At 38.1% G+C, this 27,868-nt stretch overlaps 14 non-coding genes across 14 annotated transcripts; 4 read left to right on the plus strand and 10 right to left on the minus strand.

Annotated features, from left to right (window-relative positions):
- Positions 1 to 926: 926 nt before the first annotated feature.
- Positions 927 to 1,009, minus strand: TRNAL-CAG (transfer RNA leucine (anticodon CAG)). Its single transcript has one exon. It is a non-coding gene; the product is annotated as a tRNA-Leu (tRNA).
- Positions 1,010 to 1,921: 912 nt separating this feature from the next.
- On the plus strand, positions 1,922 to 1,994 carry TRNAS-GGA (transfer RNA serine (anticodon GGA)). The gene has a single exon. It is a non-coding gene; the product is annotated as a tRNA-Ser (tRNA).
- A 1,252-nt stretch (positions 1,995 to 3,246) lies between these two features.
- Positions 3,247 to 3,329, minus strand: TRNAL-CAG (transfer RNA leucine (anticodon CAG)). The gene has a single exon. It is a non-coding gene; the product is annotated as a tRNA-Leu (tRNA).
- Positions 3,330 to 4,018: 689 nt separating this feature from the next.
- On the minus strand, positions 4,019 to 4,101 carry TRNAL-CAG (transfer RNA leucine (anticodon CAG)). The gene has a single exon. It is a non-coding gene; the product is annotated as a tRNA-Leu (tRNA).
- Positions 4,102 to 7,889: 3,788 nt separating this feature from the next.
- Positions 7,890 to 7,972, minus strand: TRNAL-CAG (transfer RNA leucine (anticodon CAG)). Its single transcript has one exon. It is a non-coding gene; the product is annotated as a tRNA-Leu (tRNA).
- Positions 7,973 to 9,437: 1,465 nt separating this feature from the next.
- On the minus strand, positions 9,438 to 9,520 carry TRNAL-CAG (transfer RNA leucine (anticodon CAG)). Its single transcript has one exon. It is a non-coding gene; the product is annotated as a tRNA-Leu (tRNA).
- Positions 9,521 to 10,211: 691 nt separating this feature from the next.
- Positions 10,212 to 10,294, minus strand: TRNAL-CAG (transfer RNA leucine (anticodon CAG)). Its single transcript has one exon. It is a non-coding gene; the product is annotated as a tRNA-Leu (tRNA).
- Positions 10,295 to 11,985: 1,691 nt separating this feature from the next.
- On the plus strand, positions 11,986 to 12,058 carry TRNAI-GAU (transfer RNA isoleucine (anticodon GAU)). The gene has a single exon. It is a non-coding gene; the product is annotated as a tRNA-Ile (tRNA).
- Positions 12,059 to 12,535: 477 nt separating this feature from the next.
- On the minus strand, positions 12,536 to 12,618 carry TRNAL-CAG (transfer RNA leucine (anticodon CAG)). Its single transcript has one exon. It is a non-coding gene; the product is annotated as a tRNA-Leu (tRNA).
- Positions 12,619 to 13,310: 692 nt separating this feature from the next.
- Positions 13,311 to 13,393, minus strand: TRNAL-CAG (transfer RNA leucine (anticodon CAG)). The gene has a single exon. It is a non-coding gene; the product is annotated as a tRNA-Leu (tRNA).
- Positions 13,394 to 18,928: 5,535 nt separating this feature from the next.
- TRNAF-GAA (transfer RNA phenylalanine (anticodon GAA)) lies at positions 18,929 to 19,001 on the plus strand. Its single transcript has one exon. It is a non-coding gene; the product is annotated as a tRNA-Phe (tRNA).
- A 3,579-nt stretch (positions 19,002 to 22,580) lies between these two features.
- Positions 22,581 to 22,663, minus strand: TRNAL-CAG (transfer RNA leucine (anticodon CAG)). Its single transcript has one exon. It is a non-coding gene; the product is annotated as a tRNA-Leu (tRNA).
- Positions 22,664 to 24,123: 1,460 nt separating this feature from the next.
- TRNAL-CAG (transfer RNA leucine (anticodon CAG)) lies at positions 24,124 to 24,206 on the minus strand. The gene has a single exon. It is a non-coding gene; the product is annotated as a tRNA-Leu (tRNA).
- Positions 24,207 to 25,889: 1,683 nt separating this feature from the next.
- Positions 25,890 to 25,962, plus strand: TRNAF-GAA (transfer RNA phenylalanine (anticodon GAA)). Its single transcript has one exon. It is a non-coding gene; the product is annotated as a tRNA-Phe (tRNA).
- Positions 25,963 to 27,868: the final 1,906 nt, after the last annotated feature.

The raw sequence follows: 27,868 nt of genomic DNA on the forward strand, positions 1-27,868 counted from the left end.
ATGATTGTGACAGACAGGATTGAGGATCCAGAGGGTTCTCATTGGCTTTGTCCTTGGACTAATCTGGTTTGTGGAAATGTCTGAATTGTGACAGAGGGACATAGTGAAAATGAAAAAAAAACCAAACATGATTGTAATGTAACAGAAACCTGTCAGAAGTGGGATTCGAACCCACGCCTCAAGTAAACACTGTGACCTGAACGCAGCGCCTTGGACCGCTCGGCCATCCTGACAAGCACAACTGTGGAAAATTCACACTTTCTAAAAACAAACACATTTTTTGTTTGGCCCCAAAAAAAGGCAAATTTTGAACTGAAAATTTATTAACGACTTTGAGTTTGCCTTGCAATGCTGTAGCTTTAACTTTGTAGGTTGCTGAAATAGCTCAGTTGGGAGAGCGTTAGACTGAAGATCTAAAGGTTCCTGGTCGTATCCCGGGTTTCAGCACGCTGTTTTTAAGTATGAGTGATTTTAGATAAAGTTCTTTCTCCATATGCATTTAGCAAGATTTTCATTCTTTGTGAAGTGCAGATATACCTGAAAAAAAAACAGTTTTAAGGATCTCTTTTCAGAACAGTCACTAATGCGAGAAGAAAATGAAAGTAGTTATACTGAAAAATTAAGTTGAAGTCAAAGTAGGATGGAGGAAATCAGAAAAAATCTCTGAGAAATATCAACATAAAGTGCTAAGGATCTTTAAGATTTTGTGTATCTTGAGGTTTATTTTATGAGATTTTTCACCTACCTCTTCTTACTGATAGTGCAGCAGAGAACAACATGATTGTGACAGACAGGATTGAGGATCCAGAGGGTTCTCATTGGCTTTGTCCTTGGACTAATCTGGTTTGTGGAAATGTCTGAATTGTGACAGAGGGACATAGTGAAAATGAAAAAAAAAAAAACATGATTGTAATGTAACAGATACCTGTCAGAAGTGGGATTCGAACCCACGCCTCAAGTAGAGACTGCGACCTGAACGCAGCGCCTTGGACCGCTCGGCCATCCTGACAAGCACAACTGTGGAAAACTCACACTTTCTAAAAACAAACACATTTTTTGTTTGGCCAAAAAAAAAGGCAAATTTTGAACTGAAAATTTATTAACGCCTTTGAGTTTGCCTTGCAATGCTGTAGCTTTAACTTTGTAGGTTGCGTAAATAGCTCAGTTGGGAGAGCGTTAGACTGAAGATCTAAAGGTCCCTGGTCCGATCCCGGGTTTCAGCACGCTGTTTTTAAGTATGAGTGATTTGAGATAAAGTTCTTTCTCCATATGCATTTAGCAAGATTTTCATTCTTTGTGAAGTGCAGATATACCTGAAAAAAAACAGTTTTAAGTATCTCTTTTCAGAACAGTCACTAATGCGAGAAGAAAATGAAAGTAGATATACTGAAAAATTAAGTTGAAGTCGAAGTAGTATGGAGGAAATCAGAAAAAAAATCTGAGAAATATCAACATAAAGTGCTAAGGATCTTTAAGATTTTGTGTATCTTGAGGTTTATTTTATGAGATTTTTCACCTCCCTCTTCTTACTGATAGTGCAGCAGAGAACAACATGATTGTGACAGACAGGATTGAGGATCCAGAGGGTTCTCATTGGCTTTGTCCTTGGACTAATCTGGTTTGTGGAAATGTCTGAATTGTGACAGAGGGACATAGTGAAAATGAAAACAAAACATGATTGTAATGTAACAGAAACCTGTCAGAAGTGGGATTCAAACCCACGCCTCAAGTAGAGGCTGTGACCTGAACGCAGCGCCTTGGACCGCTCGGCCATCCTGATAAGCACAACTGTGGAAAATTCACACTTTCTAAAAACAAACACATTTTTTGTTTGGCCCCAAAAAAAGGCAAATTTTGAACTGAAAATGTATTAACGCCTTTGAGTTTGCCTTGCAATGCTGTAGCTTTAACTTTGTAGGTTGCTGAAATAGCTCAGTTGGGAGAGCGTTAGACTGGAAATCTAAAGGTCCCTGGTCCGATCCCGGGTTTCAGCACGCTGTTTTTAAGTATGAGTGATTTGAGATAAAGTTCTTTCTCCATATGCATTTAGCAAGATTTTCATTCTTTGTGAAGTGCAGATATACCTGAAAAAAACAGTTTTAAGTATCTCTTTTCAGAACAGTCACTAATGCGAGAAGAAAATGAAAGTAGTTATACTGAAAAATTAAGTTGAAGTCGAAGTAGTATGGAGGAAATCGGAGAAAAAATCTGAGAAATATCAACATAAAGTGCTAAGGATCTTTAAGATTTTGTGTATCTTGAGGTTTATTTTATGAGATTTTCCACCTCCCTCTTCTTACTGATAGTGCAGCAGAGAACAACATAATTGTGACAGACAGGATTGAGGATCCAGAGGGTTCTCATTGGCTTTGTCCTTGGACTAATCTGGTTTGTGGAAATGTCTGAATTGTGACAGAGGGACATAGTGAAAATGAAAAAAAAACAAAACATGATTGTAATGTAACAGAAACCTGTCAGAAGTGGGATTCGAACCCATGCCTCAAGTAGAGACTGCGACCTGAACGCAGCGCCTTGGACCGCTCGGCCATCCTGACAAGCACAACTGTGGAAAATTCACACTTTCTAAAAACAAACACATTTTTTGTTTGGCCCCAAAAAAAGGCAAATTTTGAACTGAAAATTTATTAACGCCTTTGAGTTTGCCTTGCAATGCTGTAGCTTTAACTTTGTAGGTTGCTGAAAAAGCTCAGTTGGGAGAGCGTTAGACTGAAGATCTAAAGGTTCCTGGTCGTATCCCGGGTTTCAGCACGCTGTTTTTAAGTATGAGTGATTTGAGATAAAGTTCTTTCTCCATATGCATTTAGCAAGATTTTCATTCTTTGTGAAGTGCAGATATACCTAAAAAAAACAGTTTTAAGTATCTCTTTTCAGAACAGTCACTAATGCGAGAAGAAAATGAAAGTAGTTATACTGAAAAATTAAGTTGAAGTCAAAGTAGTATGGAGGAAATCAGAAAAAAACTCTGAGAAATATCAACATAAAGTGCTAAGGATCTTTAAGATTTTGTGTATCTTGAGGTTTATTTTGTGAGATTTTTCACCTACCTCTTCTTACTGATAGTGCAGCAGAGAACAACATGATTGTGACAGACAGGATTGAGGATCCAGAGGGTTCTCATTGGCTTTGTCCTTGGACTAATCTGGTTTGTGGAAATGTCTGAATTGTGACAGAGGGACATAGTGAAAATGAAAAAAAAAAAAACATGATTGTAATGTAACAGAAACCTGTCAGAAGTGGGATTCGAACCCACGCCTCAAGTAGAGACTGCGACCTGAACGCAGCGCCTTGGACCGCTCGGCCATCCTGACAAGCACAACTGTGGAAAACTCACACTTTCTAAAAACAAACACATTTTTTGTTTGGCCCCAAAAAAAGGCAAATTTTGAACTGAAAATTTATTAACGCCTTTGAGTTTGCCTTGCAATGCTGTAGCTTTAACTTTGTAGGTTGCTGAAATAGCTCAGTTGGGAGAGCGTTAAACTGAAGATCTAAAGGTCCCTGGTCCAATCCCGGGTTTCAGCACGCTGTTTTTAAGTATGAGTGATTTGAGATAAAGTTCTTTCTCCATATGCATTTAGCAAGATTTTCATTCTTTGTGAAGTGCAGATATACCTGAAAAAAACAGTTTTAAGTATCTCTTTTCAGAACAGTCACTAATGAGAGAAAATGAAAGTAGATATACTGAAAAATTAAGTTGAAGTCGAAGTAGTATGGAGGAAATCAGAAAAAAAATCTGAGAAATATCAACATAAAGTGCTAAGGATCTTTAAGATTTTGTGTATCTTGAGGTTTATTTTATGAGATTTTTCACCTCCCTCTTCTTACTGATAGTGCAGCAGAGAACAACATGATTGTGACAGACAGGATTGAGGATCCAGAGGGTTCTCATTGGCTTTGTCCTTGGACTAATCTGGTTTGTGGAAATGTCTGAATTGTGACACAGGGACATAGTGAAAATAAAAATAAAACAAAACATTATTGTAATGTAACAGAACCCTGTCAGAAGTGGGATTCGAACCCACGCCTCAAGTAAAGACTGCGACCTGAACGCAGCGCCTTGGACCGCTCGGCCATCCTGACAAGCACAACTGTGGAAAATTCACACTTTCTAAAAACAAACACATTTTTTGTTTGGCCCCAAAAAAAGGCAAATTTTGAACTGAAAATTTATTAACGACTTTGAGTTTGCCTTGCAATGCTGTAGCTTTAACTTTGTAGGTTGCTGAAATAGCTCAGTTGGGAGAGCGTTAGACTGAAGATCTAAAGGTTCCTGGTCGTATCCCGGGTTTCAGCACGCTGTTTTTAAGTATGAGTGATTTGAGATAAAGTTCTTTCTCCATATGCATTTAGCAAGATTTTCATTCTTTGTGAAGTGCAGATATACCTGAAAAAAAACAGTTTTAAGTATCTCTTTTCAGAACAGTCACTAATGCGAGAAGAAAATGAAAGTAGTTATACTGAAAAATTAAGTTGAAGTCGAAGTAGTATGGAGGAAATCAGAAAAAAATCTGAGAAATATCAACATAAAGTGCTAAGGATCTTTAAGATTTTGTGTATCTTGAGGTTTATTTTATGAGATTTTCTACCTCCCTCTTCTTACTGATAGTGCAGCAGAGAACAACATGATTGTGACAGACAGGATTGAGGATCCAGAGGGTTCTCATTGGCTTTGTCCTTGGACTAATCTGGTTTGTGGAAATGTCTGAATTGTGACAGAGGGACATAGTGAAAATGAAAAAAAAAACAAACATGATTGTAATGTAACAGAAACCTGTCAGAAGAGGGATTCAAACCCACGCCTCAAGTAAAGACTGCGACCTGAACGCAGCGCCTTGGACCGCTCGGCCATCCTGACAAGCACAAATGTGGAAAATTCACACTTTCTAAAAACAAACACATTTTTTGTTTGGCCCCAAAAAAAGGCAAATTTTGAACTGAAAATGTATTAACGCCTTTGAGTTTGCCTTGCAATGCTGTAGCTTTAACTTTGTAGGTTTCTGAAATAGCTCAGTTGGGAGAGCGTTAGACTGAAGATCTAAAGGTCCCTGGTCCGTTCCCGGGTTTCAGCATGCTGTTTTTAAGTATGAGTGATTTGAGATAAAGTTCTTTCTCCATATGCATTTAGCAAGATTTTCATTCTTTGTGAAGTGCAGATATACCTGAAAAAACAGTTTTAAGTATCTCTTTTCAGAACAGTCACTAATGCGAGAAGAAAATGAAAGTAGTTATACTGAAAAATTAAGTTGAAGTCGAAGTAGTATGGAGGAAATCAGAAAAAAAATCTGAGAAATAACATAAAGTGCTAAGGATCTTTAAGATTTTGTGTATCTTGAGGTTTATTTTATGAGATTTTTCACCTCCCTCTTCTTACTGATAGTGCAGCAGAGAACAACATGATTGTGACAGACAGGATTGAGGATCCAGAGGGTTCTCATTGGCTTTGTCCTTGGACTAATCTGGTTTGTGGAAATGTCTGAATTGTGACAGAGGGACATAGTGAAAATGAAAAAGAAAAAAAACACATGACTGTAATGTAACAGAAACCTGTCAGAAGTGGGATTCGAACCCACGCCTCAGGTAGAGACTGCAACCTGAACGCAGCGCCTTGGACCGCTCGGCCATCCTGACAAGCACAACTGTGGAAAATTCACACTTTCTAAAAACAAACACATTTTTTGTTTGGCCCCAAAAAATGCAATTTTTAAACTGAAAATTTATTAACGCCTTTGAGTTTGCCTTGCAATGCTGTAGCTTTAACTTTGTAGGTTGCTGAAATAGCTCAGTTGGGAGAGGGTTTGACTGAATATCTTTAGGTCCCTGGTCCGATCCCGGGTTTCAGCACGCTGTTTTTAAGTAGGAGTGAATTGAGATAAAGTTCTTTCTCCATATGCATTTAGCAAGATTTTCATTCTTTGTGAAGTGCAGATATACCTGAAAAAAACAGTTTTAAGTATCTCTTTTCAGAACAGTCACTAATGCGAGAAGAAAATGAAAGTAGTTATACTGAAAAATTAAGTTGAAGTCGAAGTAGTATGGAGGAAATCAGAAAAAAAATCTGAGAAATATCAACATAAAGTGCTAAGGATCTTTAAGATTTTGTGTATCTTGAGGTTTATTTTATGAGATTTTTCACCTCCCTCTTCTTACTGATAGTGCAGCAGAGAACAACATGATTGTGACAGACAGGATTGAGGATCCAGAGGGTTCTCATTGGCTTTGTCCTTGGACTAATCTGGTTTGTGGAAATGTCTGAATTGTGACAGAGGGACATAGTGAAAATGAAAAAGAAAAAAAACACATGACTGTAATGTAACAGAAACCTGTCAGAAGTGGGATTCGAACCCACACCTCAAGTAGAGACTGCGACCTGAACGCAGCGCCTTGGACCGCTCGGCCATCCTGACAAGCACAACTGTGGAAAATTCACACTTTCTAAAAACAAACACATTTTTTGTTTGGCCCCAAAAAATGCAATTTTTAAACTGAAAATTTATTAACGCCTTTGAGTTTGCCTTGCAATGCTGTAGCTTTAACTTTGTAGGTTGCTGAAATAGCTCAGTTGGGAGAGGGTTAGACTGAAGATCTATAGGTCCCTGGTCCGATCCCGGGTTTCAGCACGCTGTTTTTAAGTAGGAGTGATTTGAAATAAAGTTCTTTCTCCATATGCATTTAGCAAGATTTTCATTCTTTGTGAAGTGCAGATATACCTAAAAAAAACCGTTTTAAGTATCTCTTTTCAGAACAGTCACTAATGCGAGAAGAAAATGAAAGTAGTTATACTGAAAAATTAAGTTGAAGTCGAAGTAGTATGGAGGAAATCAGAAAAAAAATCTGAGAAATATCAAAATAAAGTGCTAAGGATCTTTAAGATTTTGTGTATCTTGAGGTTTATTTTATGAGATTTTTCACCTCCCTCTTCTTACTGATAGTGCAGCAGAGAACAACATAATTGTGACAGACAGGATTGAGGATCCACAGGGTTCTCATTGGCTTTGTCCTTGGACTAATCTGGTTTGTGGAAATGTCTGAATTGTGACAGAGGGACATAGTGAAAATGAAAAAAAAAACAAACATAATTGTAATGTAACAGAAACCTGTCAGAAGTGGGATTCAAACCCACGCCTCAAGTAGAGACTGCGACCTGAACGCAGCGCCTTGGACCGCTCGGCCATCCTGACAAGCACAACTGTGGAAAATTCACACTTTCTAAAAACAAACACATTTTTTGTTTGGCCCCAAAAAAAGGCAAATTTTAAACTGAAAATTTATTAACGCCTTTGAGTTTGCCTTGCAATGCTGTAGCTTTAACTTTGTAGGTTGCTGAAATAGCTCAGTTGGGAGAGCGTTAGACTGAAGATCTAAAGGTCCCTGGTCCGATCCCGGGTTTCAGCACGCTGTTTTTAAGTATGAGTGATTTGAGATAAAGTTCTTTCTCCATATGCATTTAGCAAGATTTTCATTCTTTGTGAAGTGCAGATATACCTGAAAAAAACAGTTTTAAGTATCTCTTTTCAGAACAGTCACTAATGCGAGAAGAAAATGAAAGTAGTTATACTGAAAAATTAAGTTGAAGTCGAAGTAGTATGGAGGAAATCAGAAAAAAATCTGAGAAATATCAACATAAAGTGCTAAGGATCTTTAAGATTTTGTGTATCTTGAGGTTTATTTTATGAGATTTTTCACCTCCCTCTTCTTACTGATAGTGCAGCAGAGAACAACATGATTGTGACAGACAGGATTGAGGATCCAGAGGGTTCTCATTGGCTTTGTCCTTGGACTAATCTGGTTTGTGGAAATGTCTGAATTGTGACAGAGGGACATGGTGAAAATGAAAAAAAAAAAAACATGATTGTAATGTAACAGAAACCTGTCAGAAGTGGGATTCGAACCCACGCCTCAAGTAGAGACTGCGACCTGAACGCAGCGCCTTGGACCGCTCGGCCATCCTGACAAGCACAACTGTGGAAAATTCACACTTTCCAAAAACAAACACATTTTTTGTTTGGCCCCAAAAAAATGCAAATTTTGAACTGAAAATGTATTAACGCCTTTGAGTTTGCCTTGCAATGCTGAAGCTTTAACTTTGTAGGTTGCTGAAATAGCTCAGTTGGGAGAGCGTTAGACTGAAGATCTAAAGGTCCCTGGTCCGATCCCGGGTTTCAGCACGCTGTTTTTAAGTATGAGTGATTTGAGATAAAGTTCTTTCTCCATATGCATTTAGCAAGATTTTCATTCTTTGTGAAGTGCAGATATACCTGAAAAAAACAGTTTTAAGTATCTCTTTTCAGAACAGTCACTAATGCGAGAAGAAAATGAAAGTAGTTATACTGAAAAATTAAGTTGAAGTCGAAGTAGTATGGAGGAAATCGGAGAAAAAATCTGAGAAATATCAACATAAAGTGCTAAGGATCTTTAAGATTTTGTGTATCTTGAGGTTTATTTTATGAGATTTTCCACCTCCCTCTTCTTACTGATAGTGCAGCAGAGAACAACATGATTGTGACAGACAGGATTGAGGATCCAGAGGGTTCTCATTGGCTTTGTCCTTGGACTAATCTGGTTTGTGGAAATGTCTGAATTGTGACAGAGGGACATAGTGAAAATGAAAAAAAAAAAAACATAATTGTAATGTAACAGAAACCTGTCAGAAGTGGGATTCGATCCCACGCCTCAAGTAGAGACTGCGACCTGCACCCAGCGCCTTGGACCGCTCGGCCATCCTGACAAGCACAACTGTGGAAAATTCACACTTTCTAAAAACAAACACATTTTTTGTTTGGCCCCAAAAAAATGCAAATTTTGAACTGAAAATGTATTAACGCCTTTGAGTTTGCCATGCAATGCTGAAGCTTTAACTTTGTAGGTTGCTGAAATAGCTCAGTTGGGAGAGCGTTAGACTGAAGATCTAAAGGTCCCTGGTCCGATCCCGGGTTTCAGCACGCTGTTTTTAAGTATGAGTGATTTGAGATAAAGTTCTTTCTCCATATGCATTTAGCAAGATTTTCATTCTTTGTGAAGTGCAGATATACCTGAAAAAAACAGTTTTAAGTATCTCTTTTCAGAACAGTCACTAATGCGAGAAGAAAATGAAAGTAGTTATACTGAAAAATTAAGTTGAAGTCGAAGTAGTATGGAGGAAATCGGAGAAAAAATCTGAGAAATATCAACATGAAGTGCTAAGGATCTTTAAGATTTTGTGTATCTTGAGGTTTTTTTTATGAGATTTTCCACCTCCCTCTTCTTACTGATAGTGCAGCAGAGAACAACATGATTGTGACAGACAGGATTGAGGATCCAGAGGGTTCTCATTGGCTTTGTCCTTGGACTAATCTGGTTTGTGGAAATGTCTGAATTGTGACAGAGGGACATAGTGAAAATGAAAAAAAAAAAAACATGATTGTAATGTAACAGAAACCTGTCAGAAGTGGGATTTGAACCCACGCCTCAAGTAGAGACTGCGACCTGAACGCAGTGCCTTGGACCGCTCGGCCATCCTGACAAGCACAACTGTGGAAAATTCACACTTTCTAAAAACAAACACATTTTTTGTTTGGCCCCAAAAAAAGGCAAATTTTGAACTGAAAATGTATTAACGCCTTTGAGTTTGCCTTGCAATGCTGTAGCTTTAACTTTGTAGGTTGCTGAAATAGCTCAGTTGGGAGAGCGTTAGACTGAAGATCTAAAGGTCCCTGGTCCGATCCCGGGTTTCAGCACGCTGTTTTTAAGTATGAGTGATTTGAGATAAAGTTCTTTCTCCATATGCATTTAGCAAGATTTTCATTCTTTGTGAAGTGCAGATATACCTGAAAAAAACAGTTTTAAGTATCTCTTTTCAGAACAGTCACTAATGCGAGAAGAAAATGAAAGTAGTTATACTGAAAAATTAAGTTGAAGTCGAAGTAGTATGGAGGAAATCGGAGAAAAAATCTGAGAAATATCAACATAAAGTGCTAAGGATCTTTAAGATTTTGTGTATCTTGAGGTTTATTTTATGAGATTTTCCACCTCCCTCTTCTTACTGATAGTGCAGCAGAGAACAACATGATTGTGACAGACAGGATTGAGGATCCAGAGGGTTCTCATTGGCTTTGTCCTTGGACTAATCTGGTTTGTGGAAATGTCTGAATTGTGACAGAGGGACATAGTGAAAATGAAAAAAAAAAAAACATGATTGTAATGTAACAGAAACCTGTCAGAAGTGGGATTCGAACCCACGCCTCAAGTAGAGACTGCGACCTGAACGCAGCGCCTTGGACCGCTCGGCCATCCTGACAAGCACAACTGTGGAAAATTCACACTTTCCAAAAACAAACACATTTTTTGTTTGGCCCCAAAAAAATGCAAATTTTGAACTGAAAATGTATTAACGCCTTTGAGTTTGCCTTGCAATGCTGAAGCTTTAACTTTGTAGGTTGCTGAAATAGCTCAGTTGGGAGAGCGTTAGACTGAAGATCTAAAGGTCCCTGGTCCGATCCCGCGTTTCAGCACGCTGTTTTTAAGTATGAGTGATTTGAGATAAAGTTCTTTCTCCATATGCATTTAGCAAGATTTTCATTCTTTGTGAAGTGCAGATATACCTGAAAAAAACAGTTTTAAGTATCTCTTTTCAGAACAGTCACTAATGCGAGAAGAAAATGAAAGTAGTTATACTGAAAAATTAAGTTGAAGTCGAAGTAGTATGGAGGAAATCGGAGAAAAAATCTGAGAAATATCAACATAAAGTGCTAAGGATCTTTAAGATTTTGTGTATCTTGAGGTTTATTTTATGAGATTTTCCACCTCCCTCTTCTTACTGATAGTGCAGCAGAGAACAACATGATTGTGACAGACAGGATTGAGGATCCAGAGGGTTCTCATTGGCTTTGTCCTTGGAGTAATCTGGTTTGTGGAAATGTCTGAATTGTGACAGAGCGACATAGTGAAAATGAAAAAAAAAAAAACATAATTGTAATGTAACAGAAACCTGTCAAAAGTGGGATTCGAACCCACGCCTCAAGTAGAGACTGTGACCTGAACACAGCGCCTTGGACCGCTCGGCCATCCTAACAAGGACAACTGTGGAAAATTCACACTTTCTAAAAACAAACACATTTTTTGTTTGGCCCCAAAAAAAGGCAAATTTTGAACTGAAAATTTATTAACGCCTTTGAGTTTGCCTTGCAATGCTGTAGCTTTAACTTTGTAGGTTGCTGAAATAGCTCAGTTGGGAGAGTGTTAGACTGAAGATCTAAAGGTCCCTGGTCCGATCCCAGGTTTCAGCACGCTGTTTTTAAGTATGAGTGATTTGAGATAAAGTTCTTTCTCCATATGCATTTAGCAAGATTTTCATTCTTTGTGAAGTGCAGATATACCTGAAAAAAACAGTTTTAAGTATCTCTTTTCAGAACAGTCACTAATGCGAGAAGAAAATGAAAGTAGTTATACTGAAAAATTAAGTTGAAGTCGAATTAGTATGGAGGGAAATCGGAGAAAAAATCTGAGAAATATCAACATAAAGTGCTAAGGATCTTTAAGATTTTGTGTATCTTGAGGTTTATTTTATGAGATTTTCCACCTCCCTCTTCTTACTAATAGTGCAGCAGAGAACAACATGATTGTGACAGACAGGATTGAGGTTCCAGAGGGTTCTCATTGGCTTTGTCCTTGGACTAATCTGGTTTGTGGAGATGTCTGAATTGTGACAGAGGGACATAGTGAAAATGAAAAAAAAAAAAACATAATTGTAATGTAACAGAAACCTGTCAAAAGTGGGATTCGAACCCACGCCTCAAGTAGAGACTGCGATCTGAACACAACGCCTTCGACCGCTCAGCCATCCTGACAAGCACAACTGTGGAAAATTCACACTTTCTAAAAACAAACACATTTTTTGTTTGGCCCCAAAAAAAAGGCAAATTTTGAACTGAAAATTTATTAACGCCTTTGAGTTTGCCTTGCAATGCTGTAGCTTTAACTTTGTAGGTTGCTGAAATAGCTCAGTTGGGAGAGCGTTAGACTGATGATCTAAAGGTCCCTGGTCCGATCCCAGGTTTCAGCACGCTGTTTTTAAGTATGAGTGATTTGAGATAAAGTTCTTTCTCCATATGCATTTAGCAAGATTTTCATTCTTTGTGAAGTGCAGATATACCTGAAAAAAACAGTTTTAAGTATCTCTTTTCAGAACAGTCACTAATGCGAGAAGAAAATGAAAGTAGTTATACTGAAAAATTAAGTTGAAGTCGAAGTAGTATGGAGGGAAATCGGAGAAAAAATCTGAGAAATATCAACATAAAGTGCTAAGGATCTTTAAGATTTTGTGTATCTTGAGGTTTATTTTATGAGATTTTCCACCTCCCTCTTCTTACTAATAGTGAAGCAGAGAACAACATGATTGTGACAGACAGGATTGAGGATCCAGAGGGTTCTCATTGGCTTTGTCCTTGGACTAATCTGGTTTGTGGAAATGTCTGAATTGTGACAGAGGGACATAGTGAAAATGAAAAAAAAAAAACATGATTGTAATGTAACAGAAACCTGTCAGAAGTGGGATTCGAACCCACGCCTCAAGTAGAGACTGCGACCTGAACGCAGCGCCTTGGACCGCTCGGCCATCCTGACAAGCACAACTGTGGAAAATTCACACTTTCCAAAAACAAACACATTTTTTGTTTGGCCCCAAAAAAATGCAAATTTTGAACTGAAAATGTATTAACGCCTTTGAGTTTGCCTTGTAATGCTGAAGCTTTAACTTTGTAGGTTGCTGAAATAGCTCAGTTGGGAGAGCGTTAGACTGAAGATCCAAAGGTCCCTGGTCCGATCCCGGGTTTCAGCACGCTGTTTTTAAGTATGAGTGATTTGAGATAAAGTTCTTTCTCCATATGCATTTAGCAAGATTTTCATTCTTTGTGAAGTGCAGATATACCTGAAAAAAACAGTTTTAAGTATCTCTTTTCAGAACAGTCACTAATGCGAGAAGAAAATGAAAGTAGTTATACTGAAAAATTAAGTTGAAGTCGAAGTAGTATGGAGGAAATCGGAGAAAAAAATCTGAGAAATATCAACATAAAGTGCTAAGGATCTTTAAGATTTTGTGTATCTTGAGGTTTATTTTATGAGATTTTCCACCTCCCTCTTCTTACTGATAGTGCAGCAGAGAACAACATGATTGTGACAGACAGGATTGAGGATCCAGAGGTTTCTCATTGGCTTTGTCCTTGGACTAATCTGGTTTGTGGAAATGTCTGAATTGTGACAGAGGGACATAGTGAAAATGAAAAAAAAAAAAACATGATTGTAATGTAACAGAAACCTGTCAGAAGTGGGATTTGAACCCACGCCTCAAGTAGAGACTGCGACCTGAACGCAGCGCCTTGGACCGCTCGGCCATCCTGACAAGCACAACTGTGGAAAATTCACACTTTCTAAAAACAAACACATTTTTTGAACTGAAAATGTATTAACGCCTTTGAGTTTGCCTTGCAATGCTGAAGCTTTAACTTTGTAGGTTGCTGAAATAGCTCAGTTGGGAGAGCGTTAGACTGAAGATCCAAAGGTCCCTGGTCCGATCCCGGGTTTCAGCACGCTGTTTTTAAGTATGAGTGATTTGAGATAAAGTTCTTTCTCCATATGCATTTAGCAAGATTTTCATTCTTTGTGAAGTGCAGATATACCTGAAAAAAAACAGTTTTAAGTATCTCTTTTCAGAACAGTCACTAATGCGAGAAGAAAATGAAAGTAGTTATACTGAAAAATTAAGTTGAAGTCGAAGTAGTATGGAGGAAATCGGAGAAAAAATCTGAGAAATATCAACATAAAGTGCTAAGGATCTTTAAGATTTTGTGCATCTTGAGGTTTATTTTATGAGATCTTCCACCTCCGTCTTCTTACTGATAGTGCAGCAGAGAACAACATGATTGTGACAGACAGGATTGAGGATCCAGAGGGTTCTCATTGGCTTTGTCCTTGGACTAATGTGGTTTGTGGAAATGTCTGAATTGTGACAGAGGGACATAGTGAAAATGGAAAAAAAAAAACCATGATTGTAATGTAACAGAAACCTGTCAGAAGTGGGATTCGAACCGACGCCTCAAGTAGAGACTGCAACCTGAACGCAGCGCCTTGGACCGCTCGGCCATCCTGACAAGCACAACTGTGGAAAATTCACACTTTCTAAAAACAAACACATTTTTTGTTTGGCCCCAAAAAAAGGCAAATTTTTAACTGAAAATGTATTAACGCCTTTGAGTTTGCCTTGCAATGCTGTAGCTTTAACTTTGTAGGTTGCTGAAATAGCTCAGTTGGGAGAGCGTTAGACTGAAGATCTAAAGGTCCCTGGTCCGATCCCGGGTTTCAGCACGCTGTTTTTGAGTATGAGTGATTTGAGATAAAGTTCTTTCTCCATATACATTTAGCAAGATTTTCATTCTTTGTGAAGTGCAGATATACCTGAAAAAAACAGTTTTAAGTATCTCTTTTCAGAACAGTCACTAATGCGAGAAGAAAATGAAAGTAGTTATACTGAAAAATTAAGTTGAAGTCGAAGTAGTATGGAGGAAATCGGAGAAAAAATCTGAGAAATATCAACATAAAGTGCTAAGGATCTTTAAGATTTTGTGTATCTTGAGGTTTATTTTATGAGATCTTCCACCTCCCTCTTCTTACTGATAGTGCAGCAGAGAACAACATGATTGTGACAGACAGGATTGAGGATCCAGAGGGTTCTCATTGGCTTTGTCCTTGGACTAATCTGGTTTGTGGAAATGTCTGAATTGTGACAGAGGGACATAGTGAAAATGAAAAAAAAAAAAACATGATTGTAATGTAACAGAAACCTGTCAGAAGTGGGATTCGAACCCTCGCCTCAAGTAGAGACTGCGACCTGAACGCAGCGCCTTGGACCGCTCGGCCATCCTGACAAGCACAACTGTGGAAAATTCACACTTTCTAAAAACAAACACATTTTTTGTTTGGCCCAAAAAAAAGGCAAATTTTGAACTGAAAATGTATTAACGCCTTTGAGTTTGCCTTGCAATGCTGTAGCTTTAACTTTGTAGGTTGCTGAAATAGCTCAGTTGGGACAGCGTTAGACTGAAGATCTAAAGGTCCCTGGTCCGATCTCGGGTTTCAGCACGCTGTTTTTAAGTATGAGTGATTTGAGATAAAGTTCTTTCTCCATATGCATTTAGCAACATTTTCATTCTTTGTGAAGTGCAGATATACCTGAAAAAAACAGTTTTAAGTATCTCTTTTCAGAACAGTCACTAATGCGAGAAGAAAATGAAAGTAGTTATACTGAAAAATTAAGTTGAAGTCGAAGTAGTATGGAGGAAATCAGAAAAAAATCTGAGAAATATCAACATAAAGTGCTAAGGATCTTTAAGATTTTGTGTATCTTGAGGTTTATTTTATGAGATTTTTCACCTCCCTCTTCTTACTGATAGTGCAGCAGAGAACAACATGATTGTGACAGACAGGATTGAGGATCCAGAGGGTTCTCATTGGCTTTGTCCTTGGACTAATCTGGTTTGTGGAAATGTCTGAATTGTGACAGAGGGACATAGTGAAAATGAAAAAAAAAAAAACATGATTGTAATGTAACAGAAACCTGTCAGAAGTGGGATTCGAACCCACGCCTCAAGTAGAGACTGCGACCTGAACGCAGCGCCTTGGACCACTCGGCCATCCGGACAAGCACAACTGTGGAAAATTCACACTTTCTAAAAACAAACACATTTTTTGTTTGGCCCCAAAAAAAGGCAAATTTTGAACTGAAAATGTATTAACGCCTTTGAGTTTGCCTTGCAATGCTGTAGCTTTAACTTTGTAGGTTGCTGAAATAGCTCAGTTGGGAGAGCGTTAGACTGAAGATCTAAAGGTCCCTGGTCCGATCCCGGGTTTCAGCACACTGTTTTTAAGTATGAGTGATTTGAGATAAAGTTCTTTCTCCATATACATTTAGCAAGATTTTCATTCTTTGTGAAGTGCAGATATACCTGAAAAAAACAGTTTTAAGTATCTCTTTTCAGAACAGTCACTAATGCGAGAAGAAAATGAAAGTAGTTATACTGAAAAATTAAGTTGAAGTCGAAGTAGTATGGAGGAAATCGGAGAAAAAATCTGAGAAATATCAACATAAAGTGCTAAGGATCTTTAAGATTTTGTGTATCTTGAGGTTTATTTTATGAGATTTTCCACCTCCCTCTTCTTACTGATAGTGCAGCAGAGAACAACATGATTGTGACAGACAGGATTGAGAATCCAGAGGGTTCTCATTGGCTTTGTCCTTGGACTAATCTGGTTTGTGGAAATGTCTGAATTGTGACAGAGGGCCATAGTGAAAATGAAAAAAAAAAAAACATAATTGTAATGTAACAGAAACCTGTCAAAAGTGGGATTCGAACCCACGCCTCAAGTGGAGACTGCGACCTGAACACAGCGCCTTGGACCGCTCGGCCATCCTGACAAGCACATCTGTGGAAAATTCACACTTTCTAAAAACAAACACATTTTTTGTTTGGCCCCAAAAAAAGGCAAATTTTGAACTGAAAATTTATTAACGCCTTTGAGTTTGCCTTGCAATGCTGTAGCTTTAACTTTGTAGGTTGCTGAAATAGCTCAGTTGGGAGAGCGTTAGACTGAAGATCTAAAGGTCCCTGGTCCAATCCCAGGTTTCAGCACGCTGTTTTTAAGTATGAGTGATTTGAGATAAAGTTCTTTCTCCATATGCATTTAGCAAGATTTTCATTCTTTGTGAAGTGCAGATATACCTGAAAAAAACAGTTTTAAGTATCTCTTTTCAGAACAGTCACTAATGCGAGAAGAAAATGAAAGTAGTTATACTGAAAAATTAAGTTGAAGTCGAAGTAGTATGGAGGGAAATCGGAGAAAAAATCTGAGAAATATCAACATAAAGTGCTAAGGATCTTTAAGATTTTGTGTATCTTGATGTTTATTTTATGAGATTTTTCACCTCCCTCTTCTTATTGATAGTGCAGCAGAGAACAACATGATTGTGACAGACAGGATTGAGGATCCAGAGGGTTCTCATTGGCTTTGTCCTTGGGCTAATCTGGTTTGTGGAAATGTCTCAATTGTGACAGAGGGACATAGTGAAAATGAAAAAAAAACAAAACATGATTTTAATGTAACAGAAACCTGTCAGAAGTGGGATTCGAACCCACGCCTCAAGTAGAGACTGTGACCTGAACGCAGCGCCTTGGACCGCTCGGTTATCCAGACAAGCACAACTGTGGAAAATTCACACTTTCTAAAAACAAACACATTTTTTGTTTGGCCCCAAAAAAATGCAAATTTTGAACTGAAAAATATTAACGCCTTTGAGTTTGCCTTGCAATGCTGTAGCTTTCACTTTGTATGTTGCTGAAATAGCTCAGTTGGGAGAGTGTTAGACTGAAGATCTAAAGGTCCCTGGTCCGATCCCGGGTTTCAGCACGCTGTTTTTAAGTATGAGTGATTTGAGATAAAGTTCTTTCTCCATATGCATTTAGCAATATTTTCATTCTTTGTGAAGTGCAGATATACCTGAAAAAAACAGTTTTAAGTATCTCTTTTCAGAACAGTTACTAATGCGAGAAGAAAATGAAAGTAGTTATACTGAAAAATTAAGTTGAAGTCGAAGTAGTATGGATGGAAATTGGAGAAACAATCTGAGAAATATCAACATAAAGTGCTAAGGATCTTTAAGATTTTGTGTATCTTGAGGTTTATTTTATGAGATTTTCCACCTCCCTCTTCTTACTGATAGTGCAGCAGAGAACAACATGATTGTGACAGACAGGATTGAGGATCCAGAGGGTTCTCATTGGCTTTGTCCTTGGACTAATCTGGTTTGTGGAAATGTCTGAATTGTGACAGAGGGACATAGTGAAAATGAAAAAAAAAAAAAAAATGTTTGTAATGTAACAGAAACCTGTCAGAAGTGGGATTCGAACCCACGCCTCAAGTAGAAACTGCGACCTGAACGCAGCGCCTTGGACCGCTCGGCCATCCTGACAAGCACAACTGTGGAAAATTCACACTTTCTAAAAACAAACACATTTTTTGTTTGGCCCCAAAAAAAGGCAAATTTTGAACTGAAAATGTATTAACGCCTTTGAGTTTGCCTTGCAATGCTGTAGCTTTAACTTTGTAGGTTGCTGAAATAGCTCAGTTGGGAGAACGTTAGACTGAAGATCTAAAGGTCCCTGGTCCGATCCCGGGTTTCAGCACACTGTTTTTAAGTATGAGTGATTTGAGATAAAGTTCTTTCTCCATATGCATTTAGCAAGATTTTCATTCTTTGTGAAGTGCAGATATACCTGAAAAAAACAGTTTTAAGTATCTCTTTTCAGAACAGTCACTAATGCGAGAAGAAAATGAAAGTAGTTATACTGAAAAATTAAGTTGAAGTCGAAGTAGTATGGAGGAAATCGGAGAAAAAATCTGAGAAATATCAACATAAAGTGCTAAGGATCTTTAAGATTTTGTGTATCTTGAGGTTTATTTTATGAGATTTTCCACCTCCCTCTTCTTACTGATAGTGCAGCAGAGAACAACATGATTGTGACAGACAGGATTGAGGATCCAGAGGGTTCTCATTGGCTTTGTCCTTGGACTAATCTGGTTTGTGGAAATGTCTGAATTGTGACAGAGGGCCATAGTGAAAATGAAAAAGAAAAAAACATAATTGTAATGTAACAGAAACCTGTCAAAAGTGGGATTCGAACCCTCGCCTCAAGTAGAGACTGCGACCTGAACGCAGCGCTTTGGACCGCTCGGCCATCCTGACAAGCACAACTGTGGAAAATTCACACTTTCTAAAAACAAACACATTTTTTGTTTGGCCCCAAAAAAAGGCAAATTTTGAACTGAAAATTTATTAACGCCTTTGAGTTTGCCTTGCAATGCTGTAGCTTTAACTTTGTAGGTTGCTGAAATAGCTCAGTTGGGAGAGCGTTAGACTGAAGATCTAAAGGTCCCTGGTCCGATCCCAGGTTTCAGCACGCTGTTTTTAAGTATGAGTGATTTGAGATAAAGTTCTTTCTCCATATGCATTTAGCAAGATTTTCATTCTTTGTGAAGTGCAGATATACCTGAAAAAAACAGTTTTAAGTATCTCTTTTCAGAACAGTCACTAATGCGATAAGAAAATGAAAGTAGTTATACTGAAAAATTAAGTTGAAGTCGAAGTAGTATGGAGCGAAATCGGAGAAAAAATCTGAGAAATATCAACATAAAGTGCTAAGGATCTTTAAGATTTTGTGTATCTTGAGGTTTATTTTATGAGATTTTCCACCTCCCTCTTCTTACTAATAGTGCAGCAGAGAACAACATGATTGTGACAGACAGGATTGAGGATCCAGAGGGTTCTCATTGGCTTTGTCCTTGGACTAATCTGGTTTGTGGAAATGTCTGAATTGTGACAAAGGGACATAGTGAAAATGAAAAAAAAAAAACATGATTGTAATGTAACAGAAACATGTCAGAAGTGGGATTCGAACCCACGCCTCAAGTAGAGACTGCGACCTGAACTCAGCGCCTCGGACTGCTCGGCCATCCTGACAAGCACAACTGTAGAAAATTCACACTTTCTAAAAACAAACACATTTTTTGTTTGGCCCCAAAAAAAGGCAAATTTTGAACTGAAAATTTATTAACGCCTTTGAGTTTGCCTTGCAATGCTGTAGCTTTAACTTTGTAGGTTGCTGAAATAGCTCAGTTGGGAGAGCGCTAGACTGAAGATCTAAAGGTCCCTGGTCCGATCCTGGGTTTCAGCACGCTGTTTTTAAGTATGAGTGATTTGAGATAAAGTTCTTTCTCCATATGCATTTAGCAAGATTTTCATTCTTTGTGAAGTGCAGATATACCTGAAAAAAACAGTTTTAAGTATCTCTTTTCAGAACAGTCACTAATGCGAGAAGAAAATGAAAGTAGTTATACTGAAAAATTAAGTTGAAGTCGAAGTAGTATGGAGGAAATCAGAAAAAAAATCTGAGAAATATCAACATAAAGTGCTAAGGATCTTTAAGATTTTGTGTATCTTGAGGTTTATTTTATGAGATTTTTCACCTCCCTCTTCTTACTGATAGTGCAGCAGAGAACAACATGATTGTGACAGACAGGATTGAGGATCCAGAGGGTTCTCATTGGCTTTGTCCTTGGACTAATCTGGTTTGTGGAAATGTCTGAATTGTGACAGAGGGACATAGTGAAAATGAAAAAAAAAAAAAAACATGATTGTAATGTAACAGAAACCTGTCAGAATTGGGATTTGAACCCACGCCTCAAGTAGAGACTGCGACCTGAACGCAGCGCCTTGGACCGCTCGGCCATCCGGACAAGCACAACTGTGGAAAATTCACACTTTCTAAAAACAAACACATTTTTTGTTTGGCCCCAAAAAAATGCAAATTTTGAACTGAAAATGTATTAACGCCTTTGAGTTTGCCTTGCAATGCTGTAGCTTTAACTTTGTAGGTTGCTGAAATAGCTCAGTTGGGAGAGCGTTAGACTGAAGATCTAAAGGTCCGTGGTCCGATCCCGGGTTTCAGCATGCTGTTTTTAAGTATGAGTGATTTGAGATAAAGTTCTTTCTCCATATGCATTTAGCAAGATTTTCATTCTTTGTGAAGTGCAGATATACCTGAAAAAAACAGTTTTAAGTATCTCTTTTCAGAACAGTTACTAATGCGAGAAGAAAATGAAAGTAGTTATACTGAAAAATTAAGTTGAAGTCGAAGTAGTATGGAGGGAAATCGGAGAAAAAATCTGAGAAATATCAACATAAAGTGCTAAGGATCTTTAAGATTTTGTGTATCTTGAGGTTTATTTTATGAGATTTTCCACCTCCCTCTTCTTACTAATAGTGCAGCAGAGAACAACATGATTGTGACAGACAGGATTGAGGATCCAGAGGGTTCTCATTGGCTTTGTCCTTGGACTAATCTGGTTTGGGGAAATGTCTGAATTGTGACAGAGGGACATAGTGAAAATGAAAAAAAAAAAAACATGATGGTAATGTAACAGAAACCTGTCAGAAGTGGGATTCGAACCCACGCCTCAAGTAGAGACTGCAACCTGAACGCAGCGCCTTGGACCGCTCGGCCATCCTGACAAGCACAACTGTGGAAAATTCACACTTTCTAAAAACAAACACATTTTTTGTTTGGCCCCAAAAAAATGCAAATTTTGAACTGAAAATGTATTAACGCCTTTGAGTTTGCCTTGCAATGCTGTAGCTTTAACTTTGTAGGTTGCTGAAATAGCTCAGTTGGGAGAGCGTTAGACTGAAGATCTAAAGGTCCCTGGTCCGATCCCGGGTTTCAGCACGCTGTTTTTAAGTATGAGTGATTTGAGATAAAGTTCTTTCTCCATATGCATTTAGCAAGATTTTCATTCTTTGTGAAGTGCAGATATACCTGAAAAAAACAGTTTTAAGTATCTCTTTTCAGAACAGTCACTAATGCGAGAAGAAAATGAAAGTAGTTATACTGAAAAATTAAGTTGAAGTCGAAGTAGTATGGAGGGAAATCGGAGAAAAAATCTGAGAAATATCAACATAAAGTGCTAAGGATCTTTAAGATTTTGTGTATCTTGAGGTTTATTTTATGAGATTTTTCACCTCCCTCTTCTTATTGATAGTGCAGCAGAGAACAACATGATTGTGACAGACAGGATTGAGGATCCAAAGGGTTCTCATTGGCTTTGTCCTTGGGCTAATCTGGTTTGTGGAAATGTCTGAATTGTGACAGAGGGACATAGTGAAAATGAAAAAAAAACAAAACATGATTTTAATGTAAGAGAAACCTGTCAGAAGTGGGATTCAAACCCACGCCTCAAGTTGAGACTGCGACCTGAACGCAGCGCCTTGGACCGCTCGGCCATCCGGACAAGCACAACTGTGGAAAATTCACACTTTCTAAAAACAAACACATTTTTTGTTTGGCCCCAAAAAAATGCAAATTTTGAACTGAAAATGTATTAACGCCTTTGAGTTTGCCTTGCAATGCTGTAGCTTTAACTTTGTAGGTTGCTGAAATAGCTCAGTTGGGAGAGTGTTGGACTGAAGATCTAAAGGTCCCTGGTCCGATCCCGGGTTTCAGCACGCTGTTTTTAAGTATGAGTGATTTGAGATAAAGTTCTTTCTCCATATGCATTTAGCAAGATTTTCATTCTTTGTGAAGTGCAGATATACCTGAAAAAAACAGTTTTAAGTATCTCTTTTCAGAACAGTTACTAATGCGAGAAGAAAATGAAAGTAGTTATACTGAAAAATTAAGTTGAAGTCGAAGTAGTATGGAGGGAAATCGGAGAAAAAATCTGAGAAATATCAACATAAAGTGCTAAGGATCTTTAAGATTTTGTGTATCTTGAGGTTTATTTTATGAGATTTTCCACCTCCCTCTTCTTACTAATAGTGCAGCAGAGAACAACATGATTGTGACAGACAGGATTGAGGATCCAGAGGGTTCTCATTGGCTTTGTCCTTGGACTAATCTGGTTTGGGGAAATGTCTGAATTGTGACAGAGGGACATAGTGAAAATGAAAAAAAAAAAAACATGATTGTAATGTAACAGAAACCTGTCAGAAGTGGGATTCGAACCCACGCCTCAAGTAGAGACTGCGACCTGAACGCAGCGCCTTGGACCGCTCGGCCATCCTGACAAGCACAACTGTGGAAAATTCACACTTTCTAAAAACAAACACATTTTTTGTTTGGCCCCAAAAAAATGCAAATTTTGAACTGAAAATGTATTAACGCCTTTGAGTTTGCCTTGCAATGCTGTAGCTTTAACTTTGTAGGTTGCTGAAATAGCTCAGTTGGGAGAGCGTTAGACTAAAGGTCCCTGGTCCGATCCCGGGTTTCAGCACGCTGTTTTTAAGTATGAGTGATTTGAGATAAAGTTCTTTCTCCATATGCATTTAGCAAGATTTTCATTCTTTGTGAAGTGCAGATATACCTGAAAAAAACAGTTTTAAGTATCTCTTTTCAGAACAGTCACTAATGCGAGAAGAAAATGAAAGTAGTTATACTGAAAAATTAAGTTGAAGTCGAAGTAGTATGGAGGGAAATCGGAGAAAAAATCTGAGAAATATCAACATAAAGTGCTAAGGATCTTTAAGATTTTGTGTATCTTGAGGTTTATTTTATGAGATTTTTCACCTCCCTCTTCTTATTGATAGTGCAGCAGAGAACAACATGATTGTGACAGACAGGATTGAGGATCCAAAGGGTTCTCATTGGCTTTGTCCTTGGGCTAATCTGGTTTGTGGAAATGTCTGAATTGTGACAGAGGGACATAGTGAAAATGAAAAAAAAACAAAACATGATTTTAATGTAAGAGAAACCTGTCAGAAGTGGGATTCAAACCCACGCCTCAAGTTGAGACTGCGACCTGAACGCAGCGCCTTGGACCGCTCGGCCATCCGGACAAGCACAACTGTGGAAAATTCACACTTTCTAAAAACAAACACATTTTTTGTTTGGCCCCAAAAAAATGCAAATTTTGAACTGAAAATGTATTAACGCCTTTGAGTTTGCCTTGCAATGCTGTAGCTTTAACTTTGTAGGTTGCTGAAATAGCTCAGTTGGGAGAGTGTTGGACTGAAGATCTAAAGGTCCCTGGTCCGATCCCGGGTTTCAGCACGCTGTTTTTAAGTATGAGTGATTTGAGATAAAGTTCTTTCTCCATATGCATTTAGCAAGATTTTCATTCTTTGTGAAGTGCAGATATACCTGAAAAAAACAGTTTTAAGTATCTCTTTTCAGAACAGTTACTAATGCGAGAAGAAAATGAAAGTAGTTATACTGAAAAATTAAGTTGAAGTCGAAGTAGTATGGAGGGAAATCGGAGAAAAAATCTGAGAAATATCAACATAAAGTGCTAAGGATCTTTAAGATTTTGTGTATCTTGAGGTTTATTTTATGAGATTTTCCACCTCCCTCTTCTTACTAATAGTGCAGCAGAGAACAACATGATTGTGACAGACAGGATTGAGGATCCAGAGGGTTCTCATTGGCTTTGTCCTTGGACTAATCTGGTTTGGGGAAATGTCTGAATTGTGACAGAGGGACATAGTGAAAATGAAAAAAAAAAAAACATGATTGTAATGTAACAGAAACCTGTCAGAAGTGGGATTCGAACCCACGCCTCAAGTAGAGACTGCGACCTGAACGCAGCGCCTTGGACCGCTCGGCCATCCTGACAAGCACAACTGTGGAAAATTCACACTTTCTAAAAACAAACACATTTTTTGTTTGGCCCCAAAAAAATGCAAATTTTGAACTGAAAATGTATTAACGCCTTTGAGTTTGCCTTGCAATGCTGTAGCTTTAACTTTGTAGGTTGCTGAAATAGCTCAGTTGGGAGAGCGTTAGACTAAAGGTCCCTGGTCCGATCCCGGGTTTCAGCACGCTGTTTTTAAGTATGAGTGATTTGAGATAAAGTTCTTTCTCCATATGCATTTAGCAAGATTTTCATTCTTTGTGAAGTGCAGATATACCTGAAAAAAACAGTTTTAAGTATCTCTTTTCAGAACAGTCACTAATGCGAGAAGAAAATGAAAGTAGTTATACTGAAAAATTAAGTTGAAGTCGAAGTAGTATGGAGGGAAATCGGAGAAAAAATCTGAGAAATATCAACATAAAGTGCTAAGGATCTTTAAGATTTTGTGTATCTTGAGGTTTATTTTATGAGATTTTTCACCTCCCTCTTCTTATTGATAGTGCAGCAGAGAACAACATGATTGTGACAAACAGGATTGAGGATCCAGAGGGTTCTCATTGGCTTTGTCCTTGGGCTAATCTGGTTTGTGGAAATGTCTGAATTGTGACAGAGGGACATAGTGAAAATGAAAAAAAAACAAAACATGATTTTAATGTAACAGAAACCTGTCAGAAGTGGGATTCAAACCCACGCCTCAAGTTGAGACTGCGACCTGAACGCAGCGCCTTGGACCGCTCTGCCATTCGGACAAGCACAACTGTGGAAAATTCACACTTTCTAAAAACAAACACATTTTTTGTTTGGCCCCAAAAAAATGCAAATTTTGAACTGAAAATGTATTAACGCCTTTGAGTTTGCCTTGCGATGCTGTAGCTTTCACTTTGTAGGTTGCTGAAATAGCTCAGTTGGGAGAACGTTAGACTGAAGATCTAAAGGTCCCTGGTCCGATCCCGGGTTTCAGCACACTGTTTTTAAGTATGAGTGATTTGAGATAAAGTTCTTTCTCCATATGCATTTAGCAAGATTTTCATTCTTTGTGAAGTGCAGATATACCTGAAAAAAACAGTTTTAAGTATCTCTTTTCAGAACAGTCACTAATGCGAGAAGAAAATGAAAGTAGTTATACTGAAAAATTAAGTTGAAGTCGAAGTAGTATGGAGGAAATCGGAGAAAAAATCTGAGAAATATCAACATAAAGTGCTAAGGATCTTTAAGATTTTGTGTATCTTGAGGTTTATTTTATGAGATTTTCCACCTCCCTCTTCTTACTGATAGTGCAGCAGAGAACAACATGATTGTGACAGACAGGATTGAGGATCCAGAGGGTTCTCATTGGCTTTGTCCTTGGACTAATCTGGTTTGTGGAAATGTCTGAATTGTGACAGAGGGCCATAGTGAAAATGAAAAAGAAAAAAACATAATTGTAATGTAACAGAAACCTGTCAAAAGTGGGATTCGAACCCTCGCCTCAAGTAGAGACTGCGACCTGAACGCAGCGCTTTGGACCGCTCGGCCATCCTGACAAGCACAACTGTGGAAAATTCACACTTTCTAAAAACAAACACATTTTTTGTTTGGCCCCAAAAAAAGGCAAATTTTGAACTGAAAATTTATTAACGCCTTTGAGTTTGCCTTGCAATGCTGTAGCTTTAACTTTGTAGGTTGCTGAAATAGCTCAGTTGGGAGAGCGTTAGACTGAAGATCTAAAGGTCCCTGGTCCGATCCCAGGTTTCAGCACGCTGTTTTTAAGTATGAGTGATTTGAGATAAAGTTCTTTCTCCATATGCATTTAGCAAGATTTTCATTCTTTGTGAAGTGCAGATATACCTGAAAAAAACAGTTTTAAGTATCTCTTTTCAGAACAGTCACTAATGCGATAAGAAAATGAAAGTAGTTATACTGAAAAATTAAGTTGAAGTCGAAGTAGTATGGAGCGAAATCGGAGAAAAAATCTGAGAAATATCAACATAAAGTGCTAAGGATCTTTAAGATTTTGTGTATCTTGAGGTTTATTTTATGAGATTTTCCACCTCCCTCTTCTTACTAATAGTGCAGCAGAGAACAACATGATTGTGACAGACAGGATTGAGGATCCAGAGGGTTCTCATTGGCTTTGTCCTTGGACTAATCTGGTTTGTGGAAATGTCTGAATTGTGACAAAGGGACATAGTGAAAATGAAAAAAAAAAAACATGATAGTAATGTAACAGAAACATGTCAGAAGTGGGATTCGAACCCACGCCTCAAGTAGAGACTGCGACCTGAACTCAGCGCCTCGGACTGCTCGGCCATCCTGACAAGCACAACTGTAGAAAATTCACACTTTCTAAAAACAAACACATTTTTTGTTTGGCCCCAAAAAAAGGCAAATTTTGAACTGAAAATTTATTAACGCCTTTGAGTTTGCCTTGCAATGCTGTAGCTTTAACTTTGTAGGTTGCTGAAATAGCTCAGTTGGGAGAGCGCTAGACTGAAGATCTAAAGGTCCCTGGTCCGATCCTGGGTTTCAGCACGCTGTTTTTAAGTATGAGTGATTTGAGATAAAGTTCTTTCTCCATATGCATTTAGCAAGATTTTCATTCTTTGTGAAGTGCAGATATACCTGAAAAAAACAGTTTTAAGTATCTCTTTTCAGAACAGTCACTAATGCGAGAAGAAAATGAAAGTAGTTATACTGAAAAATTAAGTTGAAGTCGAAGTAGTATGGAGGAAATCAGAAAAAAAATCTGAGAAATATCAACATAAAGTGCTAAGGATCTTTAAGATTTTGTGTATCTTGAGGTTTATTTTATGAGATTTTTCACCTCCCTCTTCTTACTGATAGTGCAGCAGAGAACAACATGATTGTGACAGACAGGATTGAGGATCCAGAGGGTTCTCATTGGCTTTGTCCTTGGACTAATCTGGTTTGTGGAAATGTCTGAATTGTGACAGAGGGACATAGTGAAAATGAAAAAAAAAAAAAAACATGATTGTAATGTAACAGAAACCTGTCAGAATTGGGATTTGAACCCACGCCTCAAGTAGAGACTGCGACCTGAACGCAGCGCCTTGGACCGCTCGGCCATCCGGACAAGCACAACTGTGGAAAATTCACACTTTCTAAAAACAAACACATTTTTTGTTTGGCCCCAAAAAAATGCAAATTTTGAACTGAAAATGTATTAACGCCTTTGAGTTTGCCTTGCAATGCTGTAGCTTTAACTTTGTAGGTTGCTGAAATAGCTCAGTTGGGAGAGCGTTAGACTGAAGATCTAAAGGTCCGTGGTCCGATCCCGGGTTTCAGCATGCTGTTTTTAAGTATGAGTGATTTGAGATAAAGTTCTTTCTCCATATGCATTTAGCAAGATTTTCATTCTTTGTGAAGTGCAGATATACCTGAAAAAAACAGTTTTAAGTATCTCTTTTCAGAACAGTTACTAATGCGAGAAGAAAATGAAAGTAGTTATACTGAAAAATTAAGTTGAAGTCGAAGTAGTATGGAGGGAAATCGGAGAAAAAATCTGAGAAATATCAACATAAAGTGCTAAGGATCTTTAAGATTTTGTGTATCTTGAGGTTTATTTTATGAGATTTTCCACCTCCCTCTTCTTACTAATAGTGCAGCAGAGAACAACATGATTGTGACAGACAGGATTGAGGAT

This window comes from Anomaloglossus baeobatrachus, chromosome 1, assembly GCF_048569485.1.
Source record: "Anomaloglossus baeobatrachus isolate aAnoBae1 chromosome 1, aAnoBae1.hap1, whole genome shotgun sequence".
Classification (NCBI taxonomy): domain Eukaryota; kingdom Metazoa; phylum Chordata; class Amphibia; order Anura; family Aromobatidae; genus Anomaloglossus; species Anomaloglossus baeobatrachus.